The 6,110-nt window shown below is 47.3% G+C and overlaps 1 long non-coding RNA gene across 1 annotated transcript; it reads right to left on the reverse strand.

Moving 5' to 3' along the window:
• Window positions 1-2,759: 2,759 nt before the first annotated feature.
• LOC108962413 (uncharacterized) lies at window positions 2,760-4,016 on the reverse strand. Its single transcript, XR_001991032.3, has 2 exons — window positions 3,553-4,016; window positions 2,760-3,362 (listed from the first exon to the last, which is right to left on the reverse strand). It is a non-coding gene; the product is annotated as an uncharacterized LOC108962413 (long non-coding RNA).
• Window positions 4,017-6,110: the final 2,094 nt, after the last annotated feature.

Below are 6,110 nucleotides of genomic sequence, written 5' to 3' on the forward strand. Positions count from 1 at the left end.
ATGCTTTCCAGCTATGATTCAAGATTTAACCATGGAGGGGCTCCTCAAACCTCTTTATCTCTGGTAAGTTATGATAAGTTTTACATATCCTTCAATATAGATAAATATTCCTCCTGGATTTGTAAGTGAAAATTACAGTCAAGTTCTGAATGAAATCAAATTAACCCTTGAATGTTTCTAATCTATCATAAATGGTATTTTTGCCCCAAACCACAAGTAAGAATCAGGGATGTAGGGCCATTCCTCATCAATTCTCAACCTCAAGAAATCCTGCATCTTGCCTTTGGGATAAATTTTTAGTTCAGTGCCTCCCCTTGATTGTGATTCTGAGACCTGTAATATATGGATGGAGCACATTGCCTCAGAAAAGTGCTGCCAAACTCACAGTGCAAATCCACATAGATCTAAATGTACCTTTAAAAAGAGATAAGTGAGAAAGAATTGTGAAGCCAAAAGAAGGAAATAAATCCCAGGCTGTGTGTCCAAATCAGAGTGGTAGCAAAAGCTTTCATTGCCAGAATTATAAGATGCAGGATTAATGCAGGGTTTGTTTCTCAGGATCTAATGATCTCATTGAAAAGGAGTCACATGGAAGTTTAAAATCCTGAGAAAAGTGGGAATTTGGATAGTTTTTTTCTCTCTCCAGGGTGTTTCTTGATTATCTTGTCACAACTTGCAGAATGCTTGGTGGTGCAAAGGCACAGCTTTGCCTGGCACCAGCACCTCAGGTATTGCAAGTGGGCAAGAACAAAACAAAAGAACAAAACAAAAGTTTGAGACTTTCAGCAGCAAGCCCCACGTTACTGCCATGTCTCAAAACATAAGAAATTTCTGTGAAAGGTGTGATGAAGGGAGAGGACAAATATCCTTCTGCCTGGGAGGGGAATGGTACAGCTGTAATTACTGTTCCTGTGGTAACCATAGCTGTAACAGGTGTGATTAAGTGGTTGTGGCAGAGCAGAGGAGCAGAGGGATTCAGGATGCTTGTGGGCTCTGCAGGGATGTCAAGGTAAGGCTGCTGAGATGGATCCAGGTTCCTTCCTGTGCCAGCAGAGAGGGGGTGAATGAGAGGAATGCCTGCAGCTTCCTGAACTCCAATAGGTTCCATCTCTTGAGAGATGTTTTTCATAGATAAAAAAAAAAAATGTTTGGGGCTCTGCTACAATTTTAGCAGGTGCAGTTTTTCAAGAGAAACCAACAAAAGGAGCAGTTCTAAAGAGGTATAGTATTTCCACTGCCTCCACAAATACTTGAGAATCGGAGGTATAGCAATTTCCTGTGTCAGGAAAATCCACAAATGCCAGAGGTTTATGTCCAGAAAGGAGACAGAAGAGTCCTGCAACTTTACTGGAATAAAAGGAGAGAGTCAACCAGGGCACAAGCCTGTCTGGGCTCTGCCACCAACCTGCTGCTTGAAGCTAGCAGAAACACCAAGACCCATTTCAAGGATGTTAACACCCATACCTTCATCCCTCAAATTGTTTGTAAACACATGAACTTTCCTCTCAATCCTCCTCTTATTATTTCTCACTTTGTCTTTACAAACTCTAGTTACGAACTGAACCCTTTTTAACAACTTGGACTATTTGAAACATCCCTTCCTGACTTTTCCACCTCTGGTCCTGCAAGAGGTATGCCAAGTAAATCCAGAGAATAAAGCAGACACTGTCACTTCTACTAGCCCATTGATCACTAGAGATCCTTGCTCATGGCTGCTGAGAGCTGTTTCCCATCTTCTTCCTCCTGCTGAGAAGTCCAAATCTCCAGGGTTTTAGAGACTTGGTCCCAAGTGTGATCTGTCCACTCATGTCCAGCTCTCCTGGCTGGATGTCATGGACAGCAAAGGCCAGAGGCAGCATCTTTGTGACCGGGCTTCCATTTCAACTAATCCCAAACTAACTCAAGATTTAAAAATAATTAAATCAAATAATAAAATTTAAAATACTCAAATGACCTAAAGTAACCCCTGTAACCTAAAGTAACCTCAATCATGACCTCAAACGACCCCTATGACCCAGAGTAACCCAATCATGACCTCAAACGACCCCTATGACCTAGAGTAACCCCGATCATGACCTCCAATGACCCCAAGTAGGGTCTCAAATGACCTAAAGTAACCCCGGAAGAAACCCAAAAATTCTGAAATGACCTAAAGTAACCCCTGTGACCTCAAACGACCCCTATGACCCAGAGTAACCCTGACTGTGACCTCAAACGACCCCTATGACCTAGAGTAACCTCGATCATGACCTCCAATGACCCCCAAGTAGGGTCTCAAATGACCTAAAGTAACCTCTGGAAAACCAAAAAATTCTGAAATGACCTAAAGTAACCCCTGTGACCTCAAACGACCCCTATGACCCAGAGTAACCCAATCATGACCTCAAATGACCCCTATGACCTAGAGTAACCCTGACTGTGACCTCAAATGACCCCTATGACCTAGAGTAACCCTGACTGTGACCTCAAATGACCCCTATGACCTAGAGTAACCCCGATCATGACCTCAAATGACCCCTGAGACCCCAATTAACCCAGATCAGGGCCTCAACTGATCTCAAGTAACTTGTACCAGTTTGAAAATAATACAGAATGTCTGGCACAGCAGCCCTCAGTGGTGGTGTGACTTCATCCATGCCATGGCACTCCATGGGCAGTCCCCACTCCCCACTGGACTTAGGCACTGGACTTAGGCACTGGCTCCTCAGTTCCCAAATCATCTCATGGGAAGGGGAAGCACAAAGACAACTTGAGACAAGTCTTATTTAGGTTTTTATTTTGTTTTAATTAAAGAGGGAAAAAAAATGCACTTAACTTGTTGAGCTGTTGTACAGCAAATTTATGTTCTGGTGAAGAATTGCTGCTGGTGCACTGCTGCTGTGATGATTGGTACCTGTTGTTCTTCAGCTCTCAGCAGTCCCACAGCAAAAGGCTGATCTGAGAGCCCAGGCATGGAATTCAGTTTTCTGTCTCTGCAGCAGCAATCCCAAAAGCCAATGATGTCCTTTGGGTCTTTGAAACTCCCATTTCTGAGCTGCTCTGTGCTGAGGATGCAGGGCCTCTGGGCCAGCCACCACGGGATGTTTGTGCCACTTGTTCCCAGATAAATTCACTTCAGCTGCCGGGATCCTCCTGAGAGCCCAGAAATGGAAATGGGTTCCACTCCCGCACACCTTGGTGGCATCAGGGTACACGGAGTGCCAGTGCACCAAAGCTGCCCCTTTGTGGGTCAGACGTGCCAGGCCATGGCATCCACACAGCCCAGCAGATCCAATTCTCCTTTCCCTCCATCTGGCTAGCAGCACAGCCCCTCTAATCCTGGTCAAGGTTGGTGTCCTCCTGTAAATGTCTTCCTGAGGTACCTTCAAGAGAATCAGAAAAATAGTATCATTCCTATTGCAGCAGGAGTTCTGTCCATGAGAGACCAGAGCAGCATTGATTCTAGATGAGCTGCTTCTGGCAGATGCTCCTCCTTTCAGTTCACATACCCAGGCTGCTAAGGAGGAGGGGGATTTTCCATCCCAGGTTCCTGAAAGAAAAAACAGAGGTTACCTTGTGGAGTCTATCCTCTCTTCCTGGCTGGGGGACATCTGCTCCTAAAGGCAGAGACTTGGTGGTTCTTCTGGGATGTAAATTCCTTCCTCAAGCTCCTTTCTCAGTTTCTGGTGGCCTTCTTCAATCAAGTTCCAGACATGCTCAGCCAGCTTTGTTTCCATGGAGGAGACATGGGTGCATAACAGGGTCCTTGTAAATTATTAATTTGCTGACCAGTGCTCCCGCCTTGTCCTCTCCTCTCCTCCCCTGCACTGCAGCACCTCCAGCTAACAGGAGGATCTCTCTGGTCCAAGCTGTACCAATCTCACCCCCATCTGCAAGGTGCACTGCTCACCCTTGGGGCTCTTAGGGAAGAATGATCTCCTTGTTCCACTGGGCTCCATCTCCCCTGGTGCACCTGCAGGTTTTCTTTACAAAGGACCCATCCCTTACACTCACCAGAGTCACTGCCAGAGGCTGAGAGCTCCCTGGGCTCTCCTGATCCCCTGGGCATTGAGCACATCCCAGGACAGGGATTCCAGCTGCCTGCCCAGAGTGCTGTTACTGGCTGTGCTGTCCCAGATGTTGAGCAGCCAGGCCAGGATGGACTCATTGGTCTGGGGGTTGAGCTCTCTCCACAGGTGTGGCAGCTCACCCAGGGACACAGCGAGAGTGATGACCTCTGGCTCTGGCTCTTCTGCTGGGTGTGAGGGTCCAGACACCTCCTCATCAGTCACTGCTTGCATGGATTTGCTCTTGGATTTCTTCTTCTGAACGGGGGCAGCTGCTGCTGGCTTGGGCTGCCCTGGCTTGGTGACAGTCTGTGTGGAAGCACTGACTGCCCTTTGGGCTCCTCTTCTGCCTGTGGCAGGCTGTGCAGACTGGTGCCTGCTGACTTTCTCCTTCTCTCCTCCTTGAGAAGATGTTGTGCCACACCAAGCATTTTGTACATGGTGCAGGCTGTACAGAGAAAACAGAGCAGAACTAACAAGATTATGCCATCTTTGACATCCAGAAAGAACTCAATATTTTCCAAAACTGCTGTGTCAGGTCTGAAAGGCTGGAAGAAACCATTCTCTACTCTTACCCCCAAGGTCTGGGTGTGATTGTTGAGGAGGACCCAGATGTAGCAGCCCAGACTAGGGCAAACAAACAAAACTGAATGTATATTATGAATGATGTTCACTGCCTCAGAGGTTAGCATGCAATAGACATAAGAAACCAATAAAGCAATTTTCCTGCCATTCCCTGATCTCAACAGGAGCATTGCAGCAGACAGGTAGTTCCCCCTGTGCAGAAAAATATAGAGAGCAAGGTATGAGACCCAAGTAAGCATGTTGAGCATCATGGTGAATAGGTGCTCTTTTCTAATAGAAAACTGTAATTCTGACTTCTCTCAGGACTGGCCCCACACAGGGTGCTAAAATATGTACTAGTCTGAAAATAAACCAGTGGGAGATTCCAAGTCAGAACTACAATTTAATAGGGAAATTAAAATAAATGCAATAATACAGAAACACTGACAGAGTCAGGATACAACCTGGCACCCTGTTGGTCAGGGTGGTGGCAGCAGTCCTATGAAATGGTGTCTGCAGTCCTCCTGGAGTGACAGATGTGCTTCTGTTGAAGCAGTGGTCCTGTAGAAGGGTTCTGGTCTTCTTCTGATGTAGCTCTTGTCCCCTGGGAATCCTGTAGAAAAGGCTGCTCTGGTGTAACAAAACCCCCAGTTATATCCAGGTAGGTGCATGGCTCCTCCCCCTGGGCGGAGCATCCCACAATGGGATGATGTCATTTAAGAGACATGCAGTGACACTTGATGGCCCATTAACAGCAGACAGCCTCCCAGGGACTGAAGTGACCTCAAGAAACCCCAAATGGCCTCAAGAAACCCTAAATGGCCTCAAGAAACCCCTGTGACCTCAAGCAGCCCCTAGGGCTCTGCACCCTCAGTTCCCAGGGAGGAGCAGCCTGCAGCAGCCCAGGTACCAGAACCAGAACCAGGTCCCAGATCCAGGCTGGCAGGGGCAGGGGTGCCAGGCAGGTTCTCCCACAGCTTCCCTCCCTTTCTGGTCCCTCCATCCATATCTTCTTCCTGAGGAGTTGGCTCCTCAGCAGCAGGATCTGAGCAAGCCAGAGAGCTCATCTGGACCATGGCAGCCCTTCAGTTTGGCTGCACACAGTCAGCACAGAGTCTTAAACTGGGTTCAAAAAACCAAAAGCAATTAATATTGTTCCCAGAGAAAAAGTGTAAAACAACTCAGAGGACACAAGACTGCTCATGTCTCATTCTGCCCCTCCCAGCCCTGTACAATGTGTTTGAAGGGAATGGGCAGAGGCAGCTGTGGGTATAACACATACAGTGCTCATTGCCATCCACACACACCTTCACCAACAGTGCTTGAATCAAATGCACCTGCCCATCCTTCCCACTCAGCAAAAAAACATCTGAACAACTTCTCCCCTTTTGGCACAAAATTCACATCAGACACAGAAGTCCCTGTGCCTGCCAGGAACACTTTGTCCAGCAAGGGCTCCAGTGTGGTGAGCCCGGGTACAACAGCAGATCCTGACACCCT

The sequence above is a fragment of the Serinus canaria genome, chromosome 1, assembly GCF_022539315.1.
Source record: "Serinus canaria isolate serCan28SL12 chromosome 1, serCan2020, whole genome shotgun sequence".
In the NCBI taxonomy this organism is placed as follows: domain Eukaryota; kingdom Metazoa; phylum Chordata; class Aves; order Passeriformes; family Fringillidae; genus Serinus; species Serinus canaria.